At 37.7% G+C, this 23,756-nt stretch overlaps 1 pseudogene; it reads right to left on the reverse strand.

Moving 5' to 3' along the window:
* Window positions 1–17,731: 17,731 nt before the first annotated feature.
* On the reverse strand, window positions 17,732–18,919 carry LOC101431394 (heterogeneous nuclear ribonucleoprotein A3-like; annotated as a pseudogene).
* Window positions 18,920–23,756: the final 4,837 nt, after the last annotated feature.

Genomic DNA, 23,756 nt, shown 5'->3' on the forward strand with positions numbered 1-23,756 from the left:
ATGGAGAAATAGGGGCACTCATTCATTGTTGACAGAAATACGAAATTGTGCAACTGTTCCGGAAGATAGTTTGACAGTCTCTCAGAATGGTAAATATAGTCACCATAAGATACAGTAAAACAATTTCTAGGTATATACCCAGTAGAATTAAAGGCAGGGACTTGAACAGATAGTTCTACACTGATGTTCATAGTGGCATTATTTACTGTTGCCAAAAGATGGAAGAAAAATAAGTGTCCATCACCATTGAATGATTACAAAATGTGGTATACACAGCACAGTGGAATATTATTCATCCACAAAGGAATAAAATTATGCTCCATGCTACAAAATGGATGAGCTTTGAAGGCATCAGGCTGAGTAAAATAGACACAAAAGGACAAATATCATATGATCTCACTGATACGAAATAGTTAGAACAAGCAAATTCATAGTCCTAAGCAAGAATATAGGTTGTCAGGGTCTCACATGGGGATTGGAATGGTCAATTAATCCTTAAAATATTCAGAGTTTTATTTGGGTTGATGGAAAAATTTGGGTAATGAATGGTGGTGGTGGTAGCACAAGATTATGAAGACAATGAGCAGAACTGACATATATATTTGAATGTGGTTAAAAGGAAAATTGGGGTTTGTATATATGTTACAAGAGCAAACATTTTTTTTTAAAGCAAGTTCATTGGGCAACACAACTGTGAACTCTAAGGTGAACCAAGGACCATAGTTAATAGTACAATTATAAAAATGTTTCTTTCATCAATTGGAATAAATGTACCACACTAATGCAAGATTTTAATAATAGGTGACATATGGGCACTGTGTATTTTATCCATGGCCATTCTGTACACTTACAACTTCTCTAATTAAAAAAAAAAAAACTTAAAAAATCAACTGACCACAGATGTGAGGGTATTAACTCTCAATTCAATTCCATTGGTCACTATGTCTGCCTTGTGCCAGTACAATGTTGTTGGGGTATTTTTTATTTTATTGAAGTACATCATTCATATATGAGCATATATAAGCAAGAAACATATAGAAAAATTTGTGAATTTACAAAACAAACATGCATATCATCATACAGGGCTCCCATACATCACCCCACCAAAAATAACTTGCCTTGTTGTGAAACATTTGTAACCAATTATGAAAGAGCATCCTAAAAGTATTAGTACTAACTATAATCTATATCTTATATTGGATGTGTTTTCCCCCATCCCACCCAAATTAACACCCTATATTACTGTTATATATTTGTTACCATTGAGGAGAAAACATTCTTGTATTTGTCCTGTTAATTACAGGGCATCATCCACCACTGGATTCCCTGTGTTATACAGTCCCATGATTTGTACAACCCAATCAAAATATATTCTCACTGATTCTCATTTTCATCACAGAGTTGTGTTGTTATCACCCCAGTCAATTTTAGAATGCTTTCCTTACTATAAAAGGAAAAATCCCATACCCCTTATACTTCCTATTTTTGTCCCTTAGATTAACTACCATCTTGTTGGCATTGCTGCAAAATATCACAATATTATTGTTAACGATTATCTATAAATTACATTAGTTGTAATTTTTCCACGTAAAAATGTTCACTTTGTAAAAGAACATTCTTAGGACTATTTTTTAAAATATTTTATATATATGTTTTAAAAGATACTTAGTTAACATAAAATGTTACATAAAAAAATAAGGGATTCCCATATGCCCCACTCCTCCACCTCCCACTTTCCCCCACATTAACAACTTCTTTCATTAGTGTGGTACATTCTTTGCAATTGATGAACACATTTTGGAACATTGTCACTAAGCATGGATTATAGTTTACATTGTAAACTCTCCCACTCAATTTTGTAGGTTATGGCAGGATATATAATAGCCTGTATCTGTTGTGGCAATGTCATTCAGGACAATTCAAAGTCCCAAAAATGCCCCCATATTACACCTTTTTTTCCCTCTCCTTGCCTTTGGCACCTCCAGTGGCCACTGTCTCCACATCAATGACATAATTTCTTCCATTGTTAGAATCACAATAAGTCTATAGAAGAATACCAGTAAGTCCATTCTAGTCCATATTTTATTCTCCAGTCCTGAGGATTCTGGGATGGTGATGCCCACTTCCCTTTAATTGAGAGGAGGCTTTGATCCCATATGGCTGATGGATGGGACTTTCTCACTTGTAGTTATAGACTCTCTTGGTTCCTTGGTATGGTGATTGTCCATCCTCACCTCCTTGTTTGTGTTCCTGGATGAGTCCCATGAACTAGAGTGTAGGTGTTGCAACTCTGCTGAGGCTCAGGGCCCAGCTGGCACATGGACAGGCAAAAGATTCAAGTCTCTTGGGTGTACACCTGCCAACTCCAGCATCAACTATAGGTTCAAATAGAAGGGACAGAAGAGGCATGTATAGTAATCCCTCAGTGCCAAGGGGGCTTATCCCCAGAAGTCATGTTCCATGCTGGGGGGAAGGTAATGCTTTTATATGCTGAGTTTGGCTTAGAGAGAGGCCAGATTGGAGCAATATGGAGGCTCTCAGGAGGTAACTCTTTTTTTTTTTTTTTTTTTTTTAATTGACTTTGTAATAATATTACATTAAAAATATATATGTGAGGTCCCATTCAGCCCCACCCCCCACCCCCCCTCTCCCCCCCCCCAACAACACTCGTTCCCATCATCATGACACATCCATTGGATTTGGTAAGTACATCTTTGGGTACCTCTGCACCTCATAGTCAATGGTCCACATCATGGCCCATACTCTCCTCCATTCCATCCAGTGGGCCCTGTGAGGATTTACAATGTCCGGTGATTACCTCTGAAGCACCATCCAGGGCAGCTCCATGTCCCAAAGACGCCTCCACCTCTCATCTCTTCCTGCCTTTCCCCATACCCATCGTCCACCATGTCCACTTTTCCCAATCCAATGCCACCTCTTCTATGTGGACATTGGATTGGTTGTGTCCATTGCACCTCTATGTCAAGAGGAGACTCAGATTCCACATGGATGCTGGATGCAATCCTCCCATTTTCAGTTGTAATCACTCTAGGCTCCATGGTGTGGTGGTTGTCCTTCTTCAACTCCATCTTAGCTGAGTGTGGTAAGTCCAATAGATCAGATTGTAGGTGCTGGAGTCTGTTGAGGCTCAGGACCTGGCTATCACATTGTCAGTCCAGAGATTCAAATCCCCTAAATATATCTTAAACCCCAACATTAACTGCAAGGAGGTAACTCTTAGGCACCCTACAACACTAGGCTAAGTTGCAATTTCAAGAGCAAAGGCTCATAAGCATAGTTGTCAATATCAAGGGCCCATCAGTGGACCATCCTTCACTAGTCATTGCCCCTGTCCTTGGGAGATTATTGCTGTTGGATTAGAATGTGACAGAGCTCCCCAGGATAAGAATTCAGTATTCTTTCAGTTATTGTGTGAATCTCTATCCACTGTGACAATGCCCCATGAACGTTTCAACATATTTATATACCTTATATATATGCCTAGGTGAATTTCTCCCCATGTATCCCCCATCACTTACTCCCCACATTTGTAACCCTTTGGTGATGCCAAGAATATCGTCAAATATAATTAATGGGAAAATGAAATAATAATGATAGGTTTAAATGTAAGAAATAAAATACATATTAATTTAGAAAAAATAAAATAACAAAATTGTGATATTAAAAATAATGAAAAATTAAAAAAAATTTTTTTTGACATTTTGTATTTCATCATGGTAATCTCTATTGTGGTATCTGTGCTGTGACATTTTCTTCCATTTCTTCCCCAATGTCTTAATTTTTTTCATTTTGTCTTCAAAGAAGTTTTAAGTAACAGCAAAGTCACATACAGAATATAGGGGACGCCAATATAACCAACATCCTCCCCCTTTTCCCTTTTTTTGTATTAATAACCTTTTTATGTGTGGATGGTAGATTTGTTACAAACTGATGTACAAATATTGAAACATAGCTACCAGCCATAGTCAATGGTTTACATTATGGTTTACAGTTTAGACCACACACTTTTATCCATAAATGTAAGATGGTGCAGAACATTTCCATTTCCCCTAAATACTCCCTCTTCCATTTCTTCTATTCCTCCCTTTCCCTCCCCTCAGGGACCATGGCTACCACCATGCTTCACTCCTTGAAGGACAGGATTCATAGTCACTTACAACAACACTGAGGGCTTCACACACTGGTCTGTCCCCTCTGTTTGAGAACATATTGGGCCTCCCCAGGATGTGAGTCCAACTCCTTCCCACTCATTATGTGAGTCTCCACCCAGCGATACAACACATTATGACAAAATGATCACTTGCACATCCTCTAGAACACTGCCCTAGGTGGGCCCTGTCCCCACCCAACACTCTAAACCAGTAACCCTTCCTTGTCATATTGTCAAAAGAGCTTTCTCAAGATTGTAGTTTCAACCACATACCCACCATTCCCCAGTGTTCACCTGCTCCCTCGTCCACCCCTCTCCCCAATTCCATGGACCATCCAACTCTCCCTCCCCATCCTACTCCCCTGTCAAACTTGCACCACCCAATTCAATAGTATTGTTACACCTCTGCCCCTGCCATATCCCTTCACAGCCCAACTACTCATGGACAATTTATCATAGGTTTAACCTGTATGGGTGTTGGCTCAAAACCTTCTCCCTTTCTAATTCCTGTAAACATGTCTTCCAGAGTCTAGCTGGCTGAGTCTGCTGGATTTGCTTAGTTCATATCAGTGAGGTCATGTATTATTTGTCCTTCAATGCCTGGCTTGCTTCACTCAAGGTCCTCAAGATTCATCCTTATTACCCCATGTGTTAGTACTGTATTCCTTCTTACAGCTGAGTAATATTTCATTGTATGTATATACCACATTTTGTTTACTCATTCATCTGTTGATGGGCATTTGGGTTGATTCCAACTTTTGGCAATAATGAATAATGCTGCTATGAACATTGGTGTGAATATATCCTTTCATATTCTTGCTTTCATTTCTTCTGGGTATATATCCAGCAGTGGAATTGCTGGGTCATATGGCAAATTTATAGCTGTTTTTTTGAGGAACTACCAATCTGTCCTCCACAACAGTTGGACCATTCTACATTCCCACCAGCAATGGATGAGGGTTCCCATTCCTTCACATCCTCTCCAACACTTGTCCTCTGTTTTTTTAATGGCCTAATGGGTATAAGATGATATCTCACTGTAGTTTTGATTTGCATTTCCCTAATAGCTAGTGATGTTGAGCCTATTTTCATGTGCTCTTTAGCCATTTGTATTTCTTTTTTTGGAGAAGTGTCTGTTCAAATCACCTGCCCACTTTTAAAATGGATTGTTTGTCTTTTTATTTTTGATATAGGATTTCTTTATATATGCTGGATATTAGTCTCCTATCAGATATATGGTTACCAAATATTTTCCCCCATTGGGTAGGCTGTCTTTTCACTTTCTTGATAAACTCCTGTGAGGTGCAAAGTTTCTAATTTTGAAGAGGTGCCATTTATTTATTTTATCTTTTGCTGTTTGTGCTTTGGGTGTGAAGCTCATGAAACCATTTCCTATTAAAAATTTCTGTAGATGCTTTCCTACATTATCTAACAAGGTGTTTACAGTCTTGGCTTTTATATTTAGATCTTTGATCCATCTTGAGTTGATTTTTGTATAAAGTGTGAGATGCTGTTCTCTCTCATACTTTTTTTGCATATGAATATCCTGTTCTCAAAGCACCATTTGTTGAAGAGGCCATTCTCTCTCAGTTGAGTGGGCTTGGTGGCCTTGTCAAATATCATATGACTATATATGCAAGAATCTATATCAGAACTTTCATTTCAGTTCCATTAGTCAGTATGTCTATCCTTGCAGCAATACCATACAGTTTTGACCACTTTAGCTTTGTAGGCTGTTTTAAAATCAAGTAGTGTGATACCTCCAATTTCATTTTGTTTTTCTTTTTCAATAAGTCTTTGGCTATTTGGAGCCTCTTGTCCTTGCAAATAAATTTCATAGTTGTTCTAATTTGATCAAAAATGCTGTGGTAATTTTTATTGGAGTTGCATTAAATCTGTACAACAGTTTGAGTAGGATAGATATCTTAATGATGTTTAGTCTTCCTATCCATGAACGGGGAATATTCTCCCATTTATTTAAGTCTTCTTTGATTGCCTTTAACAGAGTTCTATAGTTTTCTGTGTATAAGTCATTTAAAAAATCTTTAGTTAAATTTATTCCTAGGTATTTAATTCTTATAGTTGCTACTGTAAATGGGATTTTTTTCTTGATTTCCTCCTCAGATTGCTCATTATTGGTGTACAGATATGTAATTGATTTTTGTGCATTGATCTTATAACCTGAGACTTTATGAACTCATTTATAAGCTCTAGAAACTTCAATGTAGATTTCTCAGGCTTTCTATGTATAGGATCATGTCATCTGCAAATAGTGAAATTTTTTTAAAGATTTATTTTTATTTATTTAATTCCCCTCCCCTCCCCCAGTCGTCTGTTCTCTGTGTCCATTTGCTGCGTCTTGTTTCTTTGTCCGCTTCTGTTGTCCTCAGCGGCACAGGAAGTGTGGGCGGCGCCATTCCTCGGCAGGCTGCTCCCTCCTTCGCGCTGGGCGGCTCTCCTTATGGGTGCACTCCTTGAGCGTGGGGCTCCCCTACGCGGGGGACACCCCTGTGTGGCACGGCACTCCTTGCGCGCATCAGCACTGCGCATGGGCCAGCTCCACACGGGTCAAGGAGGCCCGGAGCTTGAACCGCGGACCTCCCATGTGGTAGACGGACGCCCTAACCACTGGGCCAAAGTCCGTTTCCCCAAATAGTGAAATTTTGACTTCTTCCTTTCCAATTTGGATGCCTTTTATACCTTTTTCTTACCTAAGTGCTCAAGCAAGTACATTTAACACAATGTTAAATAGGAGTCATGATAGTGGGCATCCTTGTCTTGTTCCCTATCTTAGAGGGAAAGCTGTTAGGATTTCACCACTGTATATGATGTTAACTGTGGGTTTTCTATATATACCCTTTATTATGTTGAAAAGTTTCCCTCTATTCCTGTCCTTCACAGTGTTTTTTATCAAGAAAGGTGCTGTATTTTGTCAAATGATTTTTCTGCATCTATAGAGATGATCATGTGATTTTATTCTTCTGATCTGTTTATGTGGTGTATTACACTGATTGATTTTCTTATGTTGAGCCATCCTTCCATACCAGGAATGAAACACACTTGGTCATGGTGTATAATTCATTTACTATGTTGTTGAACACAATTATCATGTATTTTGTTGAGGATTTTAGCATCTAGTTTCATTTGAGAGATTGGTCTGTAATTTTCCTTTTTTGTGGCATCTTTGTTTGGTTTTGGTATTAGGATAAATTTGGCATCATAGAATGAGTTAGGCAATGTTCCCTCCAGTTCTATTTTTTGGAAGAGTTTAAGCAGGTTTGATGTTAGTTCTTTCCAGAATGTTTAGTAGAATTTGCCTGTGAAGGCATCTGGCTCTGGGCTTTTCTTAGTTGGGAGGTTTTTGATGACTAATTCAATCTCATTATTTATGATTGGTCTGTTGGTTTATCAATTTCTTCTTTCATCAATGTAGGTTGCTTGTGTGTTTCTAGAAATTTGTCCATTTCCTCTAACTTATGCTTATTTTGGGCCTATAATTTTTCAAAGTATCCTCTTATGATATTTTTTATTTCTGTGGGGTCAGTTGTGATATCCTCTTCCTCATTTCTTATTTTGTGTATTTGCATCTTCTCTCTCTCTCTCTCTTTATTTTTGTTAGTCTAGTTAAAGATATGTCAATTTTATTGACCTTCTCAATGAACCAGCTTTTGGTTTTGTTTATTTTTTTCTAGACATTTTTTATTTTCTATTTCACTTACTTCTGCTCTAATCTTTGTTATTTCCTTCTCTTTACCTCCTTTGGGGTTAGTTATTCTCTTTCTAATTTCTCTAGGTGTGCTTTTAAGTCTTCAATTTTAGCTCTTTCTTCTCTTTTGATATCTGTGTTTATGAATATGAATTTCCCTCTCAGTACAGCTTTTGCTGCATCCCATAGGTTTTGATACATTGTGTTGTCATTTTCATTCATTTCAATGTAGTTACTGATTTCTTTTGTAATTTCCTCCTTGACCCAGTATTTATGTAAGAGTGTGTTGTTTAATTTCCATATCTTTTGTGCCTAATCTGGTTCTCTGGCCCTTGCTGATTTCCAACTTCATTCCACTGTGGTCAGATAAATTACTTTGTGTAATTTCAATCTTTTTTTAATTCATTGAGAGTTGTACTCTGGCCTAGCATGTGATCCATCTTGGAGAATTATCCATGTGCACTTGAGAAGGAAGTATACCCTGCTGTATTTGGGTGTAGTGTTCTGTATATATATATATATATATCCCCTAATGTATTAGTCAAAGTCATTGTTTCTTTATTGAATCTCTGCTGAGATGTTCTGTCTAATGGTGATAATGGTGTATTAAATTCCCCCACTACAGTTGTAGAGGCATCTATTTCTCCAATTAGTTTTTCCAGTGTTTGTCTCGTGTATTTTGAGGTGCCCTGGTTAGGTGCATAAATGTTTATGATTGTACTTTCTTCTTGAATGTATACACCTTACTAATACATAGTGCCCATCTTTATCACTTAAAAAAGCTTTTGCATTTAAAGTCTATTTTGTTCAATATTAGTATAGGTACACCTGCCCTTTTTTGGTTGTTGTTTGCTTGTAAAATCGTTTTCCAGCCATTCACTTTCATCCTCCTTTAATCACAGGTTCTAAAGTGGGTTTCTTGTGAACAGCATATAGATGTGTTATATTTCCTTATTCATTCTGCCAATCTGTGTCTCTTGGCTGGTGAGTTTAATCCATTAACATTCAGTGTTATTACATTAGCCATATTTTCTTTGGGTTCATGTATATCATATATTGTTTTTATTTCTTTTTGTTTTAAAAATTTTTTTTCTTATACTCTCCTACAACTCTCTCACTCCTATTTTTTCCTTTCAAGCTGCAGCACTCCCTTTAGTATTTCTTGAAGGGTGGGTTTCTTATTGGCATACTCTCCTAATTTCTATTTATCTGTAAATATTTTGAATTCTCCATCATTCTTGAATGCCAGCTTTGCTGGATAAAAAATTCTTGGCTGGAAGTTTTTCCTTCTAGCACATTAATTATGTCATACCACTGCCTTCTTGCTGCTATGGTTTCAGATGGGAGATCACTTAATCTTATTGAGCTTCCCTTGTATGTGATGGTTCTCTTTTCTCCTGCTGCTTTCAGTATTCTCTCTTTGTCTTGAGCAGTGGACAATTTGAATAGTATATGTCTTGGAGTAGGCCTTTTGGTATTTATACTGTTTGCTGTGCACTGCACTTCCTGGACATGTTTATCCATCTCCCTCATAAGGGCTTGGAAATTTTCAACTATTATTTCCTCCAACACTCTTTCTGTCCCCTTTCTCTTTTCTTCTCCCTTTGGGATACCTATAATGCATATGTTTGTGCATTTTGAGTTGTCATTCAGATCTCTAAGTCTCTGCTGGATTTTTTTCTATCTTTTTATCTACCTGTTTGATTCAGATGTACTGTCTTCAACATCAGTAATTCTTTCCTCTGCCTGTTCAAATCTGCTGTTATGTGCTTCCAGTGTATTTTTTGTTTCTTGGATTGTGCCACTCATCAACATCATATCTATTATCTTTTTATGTATGTTTACACTTTGTTCAATATATTCTCTCTGTGTCTTCTTAATATCATTAATCTCTTCCTCTACCTCATTAAGTTTGTTCATAATATTTGTTTGGACAGCTCTGATTAGTTGTTGCATGTTCTGCATCTCCTATTTTTAGTTTGTTCATTGGACTGGGCCATGTCTTCCAGTTTCTTAGTATGGTTTATAATTTTTTGTTGGTGTGTAGGCATATCTTTTCTTGATTAAATTGGCCCATGATATATGATTTGAGAACTTTCATTAGTTGTTCAACGTTCTGCTCCTCTTCCTGGTTTTTAGTTTGTTCATTGGATTGGGCCATGTTTTCCTGATTATTGGTATGGCTTATAATTTTTTGTGCTGTCTGGTCATGATTTTCCCTTGAGGGGTTTATTCAGTTGATTGGCTTCTCTGTCTAGTATCAGGGTTTATTTAGGTGTTATTCTTGTGACACTTTGTTATTTTTATTCTATTTCCTTGTTGTCATTTAAGTTCCCTTGCAGGAAAATATTAGGGCCAGGGAAAGCAAAAGAGGTAAGAAAAGAAAAAGTATAATAGTAGTATTGATAGTAAATGTTAGCAGAGGAACCATGTGATATCTAGGAGAATGGATATTAAACTCATGTGAGCAGTCTAGAGTGATAACGGTAAAAAAGTGGAGTACCTTCAGTGAGATGGTAAACTGAATATGGGGAAGAATAGAGTATGAATTAAAAGGCCAGTGTGGTCAGGAGAGAGGGCAAGAGAAAAGAAAGGACAATAATGTAAAGAGTGAATAAAAGATAGAAAACAGAATAGAGGTGTTAGAAATAAAAAGTCAGAATTATTGTAGGCTAAACCAAAGATGTATAATGTAAAAGAAACAATAGGTGGTAGAAGACAGAAAGATGTAAAGGAAAGAAAGGGCATAGCATGGTCACCAAAATCAGTACACAGAGAAAAGAGGAAATTGCAGGTGAGGAAGCACAGCAAATAAAAAACACTGCCTGCAGCACCAAATAGAAAAAAAGAAGAAAAAAGGAAGAAAGAAAAGAGGGGGAAAAAAGGAAAAAAGAAAAGCAAGCAAGAAAAAGAAAAAGGGGGCCATGGGGATATAAAGAGGAAGGTAAAGCAAGAAAACAAACCAACAAAAAAGACCAGGCCTCAAGGCGGTAATCCTCTTTGCTATTGAATAAACTGCTTAGGAATTTATCTTTCCCCCTTTCTAACTTCCTCACTTCCCTCTCTCCCAGAGCAGCAGGAGGGCTGTGTGAGGGCTCGCCTTGGAGATTCAAATGGGGCCCTGGTGAACCAACTCACCACAAAATAATGGCTCTTAGTCTCTTTGAGAGTGCACCCACGCCTTTCCAGGACCCCTAAATATGCTATTGGAAGCCTACAATGCATGTCTTACTCTTCTCCGCCCTTGGGTGTGCTATGGAGGACTAGCAAATTGTCTGACTCCACCTTCTCCCAGATCAAATTTCCCTACCCCAGAGTTTTTAGGTAAACTGGGCTCCCTCAGCAGATTCACCTCTCCTCTCTTCCTAACCTCTCCCCAAGCCAGCTGGTATGCTTCTCCAAGCTTGAAAAAAAGGGGGGGCCAGACAATTGAACCTGCACTCCTCAGGCCCCTCTGCACACCTCACCAGAACCCTCCCACTCTCAGATTTTTTTCTGAGACCAAAGGGCTAGGGGAATGCTGGAGTTCAGGGAGTACCAAGTTTGGGGAACATGGACTTGGGAGAATGTGGGCTTGGGGTACACAGATTTTGGGAACATGGGTTATGGGGAATGTGGGGTTCAAGGAATGTGAGGTTCAGGGAATATGGGTTTGGGGATCATATGTTTGCAGAACTTGGGGCTCAGGAATGCTGCTGCATGACCAGAGGGGTTCAGCAAGTACTGTGCTATCAGCCCTAGGGATGGGTTTAACTTTCCCACAGTTTCAGGCTCCAGAGTCAGAAACCCACAGTTTTACCTTGAGCAAGTGCTCCTTTTGTCACACTCTCTCCAGATTGGTGTCCAGTTACCTCCTGCTTTGTATGTTCCTAAAACTGCTCACTTGGTCAGGATTCTGTCCCCACTCAACCTGCTTTATGCAGTAGAGATGATGAGGGTGCACTCACTGTGTGCCATCTTGCCCCACCTCCCCCTGTTTGTTGTTGTTTTTTAGGAGGCACCAGAGATTGAACCTCGGACCTCCCATGTGAGAAGTAGGCACTCAGCCACCTGAACCCCTCTGCTCCCTCTAATGTATTTTTTAATCTCATCCATTTTGCCTTCTTTCCTATACAATCTGTTACTTTTCTTTAACACACTTTCAAATTGTTTTCTATGTTCATCCAATGTCTTTTTCATATCTTTTATCTTTTTAGTCATATTTTCCTTCAACTTTTTAAATTTATGTGGAGATTTGTGTGATTATCATTAATTAGTTTTCTTAAATCCTGTATCTCATCAAGATATTTGGTTTGTTCCTTTGACTGGGCCATATCTTCCTGTTTGAATGGCTTATCATTTTTTTTGCTGCAATCTAGGCATCTGGGTTGGTGAATTTACTCTGATTGTCAATTTTCTCTCTCACAGAGAGGTTTTGGTGTTTGTTTGTTTTTTTCACAGATCTTTAATTTTTGGTTCAACTTATTCTGAGCCTTTAAAATTGCTGAAGTTATCAAAATCAGACCAGGGATCACTTATGGGGCTCAAATTTTTCTGCTGTCGGTTTAGGATAAGAAATCTAAAAGTAATTTTTCTATTTGCAGTTTCCTGACCAGTCATAAGTTGATACTCATCAGTGAATCTGCCCATGGAGGTGTCTCTTTCAACCTCTGCTTACATGTGCTTCTGATCTGGCCAAAGCTGAGATTCAAAACAGGCTTTTCTGGCCTAACACACTGATGAGAAACCACTCTCCACCTTCCACTTCTCTCTCCATCCTTCTTCCCGGGGAGGAAGACACCTGTTTCCCTCTCAGGCAACTGCAGTGGATCACAGGTTTCATCAAGGCTGCACACCTTGAAGGTGGTGAATGGGTACCCTTCCTGGCAACAGAGGGGGTTTAGTAGCTCACAGTTTTCAATTGGGGTTCTTCGTCTCTCTGTCCCTTTCCCTCCTGGGCGTTGCACAGCATAGTCCTTATCTGCTGACCTCCAAAAGAGGTCCCTCTGACAGCTCTATGTCCTTTCTCTGTTGTTTTTATGAGAGATTTGAGCCCTGCCTGCTTAATATGATGCTGTCTTCCCAGAAGTCCCAATCCCCATGTTGTTTTGATTATTATAGCTTTGTAGTAAATTTTAAAATTGAGAAATATGTGTCCTCAAACTTTGTTGTTTTTCAAGATGGTTCTAGTTATTCTGCACAATTTTATCCTTCCATATAAATTTGGTGTTGACTTTTCTTTTTCTGAATGGAAAGCTGTTGGAATTTTTCATTGGGACTGTGTTGAATCTGTAAAAAGCATTGGGTAGAATTAGCATCTTAACAATAGTTAGTCTTCCAATTCATGAACATGGAATGCTTTTCCATTTATTTAGGTCTTTTTAAAAAATATCCTTTAGCAATATTTTTAGTTTTCCATGTATAAGTCCTTACATCCTTGCCTAAATTTGTTCCCAGATATTTGATTCTTTTTGTTGCTATTGTAAATGCATTCATTCTTGATTTTTTTCTTCATATTGTTCATTACTAGTGTATAGAAACTCTACTGTTTTTGCAAGTTGACTTTGTTCTCTGCCAGTTTGTTGAATTTATATCTTACCTCTTGGAACTGGGTTGTGGATTTTTCAGGATATATATATATATATATATATACACACACACACACACATACACATATGTCATATAATCTGCAAATAGGGAAAGTTTTACCTCTTCATTTCCAATTAGGTTGTCTTTTATTTCTTTTTATTGTCTAATCATCCTGAAGAGAACTTTCATAAAAATGTGGTGACTGGGGCAGACTGTGGAGCAGATGTGGCTCAAACAATTAGGTACCCACCTCCCACATGGGAGGTACTGGGTTCAGTTCTTGGTGTCTCCTAAAGAAAACAAACAAATGCCACAATGAGCAGATGCTGTAACCAGCAGATGCCACAACTGCCACAATGAGCAGATGCCACAACATTGCAATGAGCAGATGCTGCAACCAGCAGATAGTGCAACTAGCAGATGACACAACCAGCAGGGAACAGAAGTGGCTCAAGCAGTTGGGCACTTGCCTCCCACATAGGAGGACCCAGGGTCAGTTCCTGGTGCCTCCTAAAGAAGGTGATCAATGAGCAGACAGATGAGGGAGCCATCTTGGGGGGGGGGATTAATAAACAAAAAAAATAAAACAGCTTAATTTTAAAAAACGTGGTGACAGTGGGCATCCTTGTACAGTGCAAAGAGTAAACCATAATGTAAACTATAGACCATGGTTAATAGCAATGCTTCAATATTTGTTCACTAATTGTAACAAATGTATCACTAATGAATATATATCCTCTTTCATGTTGTGCAAATTTCCTTCTATTCCTAGTTTTAAAAATTATTTTTGTAAAGAATGTATGCTAGATTTGTCAAATGACTTTTCAGCATTAATTGACATGTTTATGTATTTTTTCTCCTTACTTCTGTTAATATGTATTACATTAATTGATTTTCTTATGTTGAAGTTCCCTTGCATACCTGGGATTAATTCCACTCGATCATGGTGTACATTTCTTTTAATGTGCTGTTGGACTCAGACTGCTAGTATTTTTTGAGGACTTTTGCATCTATCTCCATAAAGAATATTGGTCTTTAATTTTCTTTTCTTGAGGTATCTTTACCTGGTTTTAGTATGAGATTGATGTTGGTCTAATTGAATAATTAGGGAATGCTACTTCCTCTTCAGTATTTTGGAAAAGTTTGAGCAGTATTAATAAATGCTTCTTGGAATGTTTGGTAAAATTCACAAGTGAAGCCATCTGGTCCTGGGGTTTTTTGCATGTGCAGTGGGGGACATTGTATTAGTCAGGGTTCTCTAGGGCAACAGGATTGACAGGAAATATCCTTAAATATTATGAAATTTTTATAAAAATTGTCTGATGTGACTATGGGAATGCACACACCCAAATTCCATAGGGCAGCTGCAGGGGAAATTGGCTGACTAAAGTAAAGATGGAAATTCTCACTTCTGACTGCTGAAATAATCATTGCTTTTTTTAAAGTCATTAACTCATTTACTGAAAATCTCCTTATTTATTCAAATGTGGCCTCTCTCTAAGCCAAACTCGGCATATAAACTCACTGCCTTCCCCATGACATTGGACATGACTCCTGGGGACAGACCTTTTTGGCACCAAGGGATTATTTTACCAAATGACAACTATCAATGCATTTGGAAAAAAACCTTGACCAAAAGGGGGAGATATTAAATAGAAAAGAGTTTCTATGGCTAAGAGATTTCAAAGTGAGCTCATTTCAGAAGTTACACTTATGCACATCTCAGAAGGATCTCACTGACTACCACAGTAAGCAGTGCCTCAAGCAGGGGTACTTATGAGGGCTCTAGAGACACATGGACAATATAGGAAGGGCAGACAATCCCAAGAAACTGAAACTCCATCAGTGGGCCATACTTTGGAATAAATGTTTCCCAATTTCTTCATGTAACAGAATTAGACTCATTTATAAATTCCCTACACATGATTTTTCTGTCCCTTTTATTTGAACATATAATTAGCACCATACCCTTTAAATATATGTCCCATAGGCCTAAATCTTTGGTCTGTTTATATGCGGGTTGAGTCCTGAATCTCAGCAGAGTTGCAGCCAACACCTACTCTCCAGTTCATTAGACTCATCCAGGACAACTAACAATAGAATGATGATAGACAACACCCATCCCCCACATAACAGAGAATATTTTCAGCTGGATGCAAAACAGTTCCACTCATCCACCCCATGGGATCTAAGCCCCCTGTCAACTGGGAGCAGAGTAGACATCATCATGCCCAAACCCTCAAGATTTAGGAATGAACAAACAAAACAGGGGAATGCAACTATGGGTCAAAGAAGACTTACTATTATTCTAGTAATGGAAGAACTTGTAACATTGATATAAAGATAGTGGTCACCAGAGGTTCTGAGGTGAAGAGGGGAGAAGAATAGGTGAATATGGAACATTTTTGGGACATAGGAATTGTACTGCATGATATTGCAATGACAGATAAAGCCCATTATACTTTGTCAAAACATTTAAAATTGTGCAGTGTAAAGAGTAAACCGTAATGTAAACTATAGACCATGGTTAGTAGATATGCTTCAATATTTATTCATCAATTGTTACAAATGTACACACTAATGAAAAATGTTATTAATAGCAGAAAATATGAGAGAGAGGGCATAGGATATATGGGAATACCCTATAATTTCTACTTAACTTTTCTGTAATCTAAAACTTCTTTAAAAATAAAGTTAAAAAAAGCCTTTAACTCATTAAATGAGACATCTGTCATTGTTGAAGGCAATCTCCTCAGGTGATTTTAGAAAAAAACAGCCATAGATAAAATTAACCTAATGATTATTTAAATCCATGAAATTTTCTTACAGTAACAATCTGGCCAGTAATTTCTTGACCAAACAATAGGACACCATAAGTTGACCAAGTTGACACTGAACTTAACTGTCACAGTCCACTCCTTGTAAACCTGGCAACCATATATATCACCTTAAACAATACTTAATCTCTAAATGAAAACAATAACAACCATACTTTTGCCTAACAAGAACAGTCTTGTGTGTATAACCAGAAATGCACTAACTCTCCCCAGTATGGGATGCAAGTTATTGGGAATATTCACTCTTAAACTTGATACCCTGTAACTTAAATACTACAACATGAAGCTAACACAACTTATGTCAAATGATAATGGAATAAGATAGGGAAGAAAACAAAGATATTTGCCTTTTGTATATATACAAACATACTCATAACAAAATAAGGAAGGAATATTCAAAATATTACAGTTCACATTTCTGTAACAGGTCATATGGTCACAACTCATATTTATCACCACCTTCTTCCATTCCCCATTCCATATTCCCTTTATCTTCAGTAAGCACCTCAGCTGCCTGTGTTTCTTTGTCTGGTGTGGTGACCCAAACTTTCATTCCTGAAGTTTCTGGGTGGTTGGTAGTCCTGCCTGAGTTTCTATTAACTTTAACCAAAGGGCATTATAGTACCAAGAGACACCCTAGGAGATCTCCTGTATTCCAGGCAAACTCTTGTTTCCCTCCATTGTGTAGTTGTAATCCTAATCCCCTTGATAGTCAAGATCAATAACCTCAAAAAGTCCAACAATTGACTTTGGTTGTTTTTTCTTTTGAATTTTGAGAGTTTTTCATTTGAAAGTAAATCTTAATGCTATTAAGTTCACAACTATGCTAATTTAAATATCCAATCCTATTTGTTATCTAAAACACACATTTGCAAACATACAAATATCTATTGTCTCACAGGTCAGTGTCCATTCATATCATGGTTTGAAAGTGAGGAAAATAGATTACTCTTAAATTGCAAGTCAGCAGGTGTTTCTTTACAGTTAACTTTAGCAAGATTCATACAAAATAGTAATTATCAATGATCTTTACTTGTTAACTTACAAGGAAACATCTTCAAAACTGTATTTTGTTAAATTTCTGTACTAAAATGCAGAAAAACTGAACTACACAGGTATTGAAAAGTTAAAAATTCCTTAATTTTTATGCCAGTAATAAAATTTACAAGGTACTATATCTGAGTAATGAAAAGAAAAAAAAGAAAAAGACAAAACTTCAACAGATGAAGGACTTCAGGAATGTAAATCTAATTGACACTACATTGCATTAATGAATAGCTGCACTTTTTTCAAACTGTGGCTATGACAGTCCTGAACAAGAAGTGTTTTCTGTTTAAGTTGCAGTAACTTTTCTGACTATGTATAATCATTCCTTCTGTGGCAGATTTTTACAGTTCTCTAATGCATTTGGGAGAACTGTCTCAAAGTAATCTGAAGCTTTCTTGACAACTCTTTGCTCTCTCTCCTGCTAAGAACTGTAGCCATTTTCTGTTGAGGCTTTAGAACCTTCTGCTACCATATCCACCACTTCCACCACCAGATCCATAACGCCACCATAGGGATTGACCGAGCTTCTTCCACCCAAACTGCCCTCTTTCATGAGTCCATAATTTGATTGCTGTTGTCCACTCTAATTTCCAAAATCATTATAGTTCCCACCACTACCATAGTTACCACCACCAAAACTTCCTCCTACATTGTAGCCATCATATCCTCCACCACCACAAACATATCCACCACCTTGGTATCCATATCCCGGTCCTCCATCACCATAGTCCCCTCTACTACTATAACCAGGACCACCACCACAGTTGCCACCATCACCTCCAAATTCATTATATCCACCATCACCTCCTCCAAAACCACCTCTGCTGCCACCACCTCCACCACCATAATCTTGTCTGCCAAAGTTTCCACCACAGCCAAAGTTCCCTCCACTTCCTTCAAAGTTTCCTCCATGATCCACAAGGTTACCAGATCCACCTCCATGACCTCTTTGTGATCCAGCAGACTGCATCTCTTGTTTAGAAAGGGCCTTTTTCACTTCACAGTTATGCCCATTTATAGTGTGGTATTTCTGAACAACAAGTTTGTCAACTGTATCATGATCATCATCAAAAGTCATGAATGCAAATCCTCTTTTTTCTTCTTTGTCTGTCTTCTATAATTTCTATGGTTTCAGTCTCGCCATACTTTTCAAAGTAGTCTCTCAAATTATATTCTTCTTTATCTTCTTTAATATCACCAACAAAAATTTTCTTCATGGTTAGATGGGCTCCAGGCTTTATAGAATCTTGTCTAGAAATAGCTCTCTTTGGTTCTACTACACGCCCATCAACTTTGTGCGGTCGAGCACACATTTTTGCATGTACCTCTTCAACACAAGAGTAAGTCACAAAACCAAAGTGTCTGGAACATTTTGCCTGGGGGTCTCTCATCACCACACAATCTGTGAGAGTGCCTCATTTCTAAAAATGTTCTCTTAAACTATCATCCATAGTTTCAAAGCTCAAACCCACCAATAAACAGTTTTCTCAACTGCTCTGCTTCCTTTGGATCATAGCCTTCCATCCCCAGATGGCAATGGTGATGGCCAGAGTTGGGCTGGGGGAGACTGGGTGATTGTTTTACCTCCATTTTGAGATTGGACTCACCTCCTCCAAGTTGGGTTCAATATGGGACCACGAGGAAGAGGCCCCAACAATTCACTTCTTTGTCTGTTGATTCAGAGACTTCAGCAACCCGAAATGACCAGGAGGCAGCCTGAATTTCTAGTTCAATAGAATCATTGTTGAATCTCCTGGTGGAAGCACTCCGTTTTCTGGAAATAAGACCTGTAAACCAGCAGAGTTAAGGTTACAGGGACAGGAAGCAAAAATTTTTCTAGCGGATCACTAGGGGTAATAGTGAGTGGTGCCACTCCCATTTCCACCCCTTGATTCCTGGACCTGTGAATCCTGCTATGGGAGAAACAGCACCATAGAATGAGTGCTGATTTAGAGCATGCACAATTTCTGGGGAATATAGTTCTAGCCTTGCCAGATATTGCCATCTATTTAGTATCATAATTGAGTCTTCAAAAGGCCCTTCCACCATTTTATCAACTCAGCTGTTTCAGGATAGTGGGGAACATGGTAAAACCAGTGAATTCCTTGAGTATATGACCATTCCTACAATTCACTTGCTGTGAAGTGTATTCCTAGATTAGAAGTAATGCTGTGTGGGATACCACGACAGAGGAAAAGATATTCTGCAAGTGATAGATGGCAGTTTTGACAGAAGCATTGCATGCAGGGAAGGCAAACCTATACCTGTATTATGTGTCTTTACCAATTAGAACAAATTGCTGCCTTTTCCATGATGGAAGTGGTCCAATGTAACCAACCTTATACCAGGTAGTTAGCTGATCACCTTAAGGAATGGTGCCATATTGGGTCTGAGTCTTGGTCTCTGCTGCTGACAGATAGGCACTAAGCAGTGGCTGTAGCCAGGTTGGCCTTCGTGAGCAAAAATCCATATTTCTGAGTCCATGCCTAACATCCATACCTACCATCATGGCCACTTTGTTCATAAGCCCATTGGGCAATGACAGGAATGGCTGGGGAAAGAGTCTGAGTGCTAGCCACAGAGCAGACCATCTTATCCATTTGATTATCAAAATCTTCCTCTGCTGTATTCACCCTCTGGTAAGCATTCATGTGAAGTCACCAGAGGGTAACAAATATGACCCATGAGAAGGTACACTATACTCCAAAAGAGCTGCATGCTTTTTCCTAAAGACAGAAATCAGGGGAATATGTGTAGGAATTCCTGGTAAAACTCATGCTGTGGACTCTCAGTGATGTATTGATTATAGCAAGTTAAGTTATTCATGCTTTTGAATATAATCAGATTAGAGAACCAATTCCAAAATCCACAGAACCATTTCAGAAATTCTTAAGATACTGTTTTTCAAGAGCCACTCCTGGTAACAAAGCTGTATTAGTCAGGATTCTGTAGGGCAACAGAACCAACAAGAGATATCTGAAAATATATGAAATTCTTATAATAGTCTCATGAAGCTGTGGGGGTTGGCAAATTCAAATTCCATAGGACAGGCCACTGGGAACTCCAGTGAAGGTTTTCAATGAAATCTCCAGGAGAAGCTGGCTGACTGAAACAGAATTGGGAATTCTCTCTTCTGCTGAAATAATCACGTCTCCTTTTAAAGCCTTCACCTCATTAGATGAGGTATCACTCATTATTGAAGGTAATCTATTCAGTTGATTGTAGATGTAATCAGTCATAGATACAACCAACTTAGTGATGATTTAAGTCCATGAATTGTTCTTACAGTAACAATCACTCCAGTCCTTGCTTGAACAAACTCCTGGACACCATAACCTGGCCAAGTTGATATATGAACTTAACCATCACAGGGATTAATTATGTGAGTCTCTCTGTTTACTCTTTACCAGTCTGTTGGGATTTTCTATTTCTTCTTGATTCATTAAGGTAGTTGTATGTTCTAGGTATTTGTCCATTTTATCTAGGTTATCTAATTTGTTGGTGAACAATTGCACATAGTATCCTCTTATAAGCCTTTTAATTTCTTTGGGGTCAGTAATGATATGGTCCATTATCATTTCTGATTTTAGTTATTTGTGTCCTTTCTCATTTTTTCTGTGTCAGTGAAGCTAAAGATCAGTTTATTGATCTTTTCTGAAACCAACTTTTAATTTCATTGATTCTCTGTTGTTTTGTTTTTCTCTATTTCATTGATCTATGCTTTAATCTTTGTTGTTTCCATCCTTATGTTTTCTTTGGGTTTAGCTAGCTCCTCTTTTTCTAGATCCTCCAGTTTTGAGGTAAGTCTGTGTTGAGATCTTTCTAATTTTTGAAATATAGGCATTTAGGGGTATGAATTTCCCTCTCAGCACTGCCTTTGCTGCATTCCATTCCATAGGTTATGGTTTGTTATATTTCCATTTTCATTTGCCACAGGGTATTTCCTGATTTCACTTGTGATTTCTTCTTTGACCCATTGGTTGTTTAATAGTATACTCCTTAATTTCCACATCTATGTGAATTTTCCCTTTCTACCTCTGTTATTAATTTTTAGTTTCATTCCATTGTGATCAGAGAAGATACATTGTATTATATCAATATTTTTTAATTTATTGAGGCTTATTCTGTGACCTAACATAAGGGCTACCTTGGAGAATAATCTATGCACACTAGAGAAGAAAGTGTATTCTGCTGCTATTGGGCAAAGAGTTCTACATGTGTTTGTCAGACCTAGTTCATTTATAGTATCATTCAAGTCTTCTATTTCCTTAATAATCCAATGTTCTATCCATTATTGAAAATGGTATAGTGAAGTTTTCTACTATTAAAGTAGAACTGCCTATTTCTCTTTCAAATCTGTCAATATTTGCTTCATCTATTTTGGAGCTCTGCAACTGATGTAGATATATTTATAATCGTTACGTCTTGTTGAATTGGTCCCTTTATCAGTATATAATGATTTTCATTGTCCTTGTAGCAGTTTTTGATGTAAAGTCTATTTTTTAATAATAATATACCTACCCCAACTCTCCTTTATTTGCTATTTTCATTGCATATATTTTTCCATCCTTTCATTTTCAACCCATTTGTATCTTTGAATATATAGTAAGTCTCTTGTAAACAGCAGAGAGTTTAGTCAGTCTTTTTATCCATTCTGCCAGTCTCTGTCTTTTGACTGGAGAGTTTAATCTTTTTACATTTAAAGTATTAACTTATAATCCTGGACATTCTTCAACCATTTTATTCTTTGGTCTTACACTTTTATTATCCTTCAAATCTTCTGTTAAAACTTACTTTCATTCATATCTGAACTTTCATAGTTTATATTTATTAATCCCTTCTCATTTCCTTCTGTACATATTTTTCAGATATTTTCTTTGTGGTTACTTTGGGGCTGAAATTGAACATCCTAAATCTATAACTATCATATTTGTTTTGATATCAACTTAAGTTCAATAGCATACACAATCACTGCCCCTAAGCTCCTCCTTCCCCTCATATTTGTTAATGTAGTTTCTTCAAATTATATCTTTATACAGTTTATTTCCAAAATCATAGATTTATCATTACTTTTTAAAAAATTTATCCCCCCCCACACACACACACGGCTTGCTTGTTGCCTGCTCTCTGTGTCCATTCATTGCATGCTTTTCTGTGTTTTGCTTATCTCCCTTTTTGTTGCTTTGCCTTGCTGAGTCAGCTCTCCACAGCGCTAGCAGGCCAGGCAGCACTCTGCAGCGCTTGCGGGCCAGTGGCACTCCACAGCGCTTGTGGATGAGCCTGCCTTTGCAAGGAGGTCCCAGGATGTGAACCCAGGGCCTCCTACATGGTAGACAGGAGCCCAACGGATTGAGCCACAGCCACTTCCCTATCACTACTTTTTATGCATTTGCGTTTTAGGCCCTGTAAGAAATAAAAAGCAGATGTTTATACCAAAAAAATACAATACAGTTTTACTGGAGTTTATAATTACCTACATGATTACCTTTGTTACACAAAACTTTAATGCAAATATTCTGTAGGAAGATATCACAAATATTATCCAATAGCCAGCTTCATTTTTCTTTTTAGAGTTACATAAAGAATTAGAATTTCATGCTATAAAAAGCACCCTTTCAAACTATCCTTTAAAATAACTTCTTGACCAAAGTCACTGAGCTTTTCTAAACTTTCCAGGGAGTTACCACCAGTAAATTTTGCTCTTAAAGGTATCTAGTCTATGTCCTTCTTTTTCCATAGGGCATTTGATTCTATCATGGACCTTGATTAACATTCAAGGTTGTATTCTCCACTTTTCTTAGCAAATTATGATTTTGGTGGTTTTTCATCTCCTAAACACATTCTTTCTTGTGCAGGATTGTTTTGCCCATCTCCTGCTTTGATTTCGAGTGCATAAACAAAACCTCAGAGGGCCTGAGAAGGTGAAGCAGGCCAGAGTCTGTGTTGTGTGTTATGTCAAGTTCTTTGTTAAGAAGGTCTGCAACTGGTCTTTGCTGTGCGTTCTTCCAGAGACTATTGTGAACATTTTGCTTGATATCTGTGACCTGTAAAATGGATATGATGTTTTACTGATGTCTGTAATACATGTGTAAACTTCCAATAAAATGTGAATAAAAGAAATGATGCATTAAAAAAAACTTGTTGAGAGCATACATAAATTCACTCCACATATGTTATTTTTTCAATTGACTTAGAAATGTGAAGGCAGACTTGTTAGTGAAAAAAATCTATAAAAGCTGCACTCAGATATTTATCCACAGATATTTATGGATGAGGTCTCCAGAATCAATGCAAAGTACAATAATTGCCCTAAGATCTATGGGTACTATGTATGGGATCATAAACAGAAAAATAAAGTAAAAAGAGTTAATTAAAAAATTGTGTGAATTCAGAACAGTAAGAATTTCCTTGTAATATGATGTGGGAT

This window comes from Dasypus novemcinctus, chromosome 13, assembly GCF_030445035.2.
Source record: "Dasypus novemcinctus isolate mDasNov1 chromosome 13, mDasNov1.1.hap2, whole genome shotgun sequence".
In the NCBI taxonomy this organism is placed as follows: domain Eukaryota; kingdom Metazoa; phylum Chordata; class Mammalia; order Cingulata; family Dasypodidae; genus Dasypus; species Dasypus novemcinctus.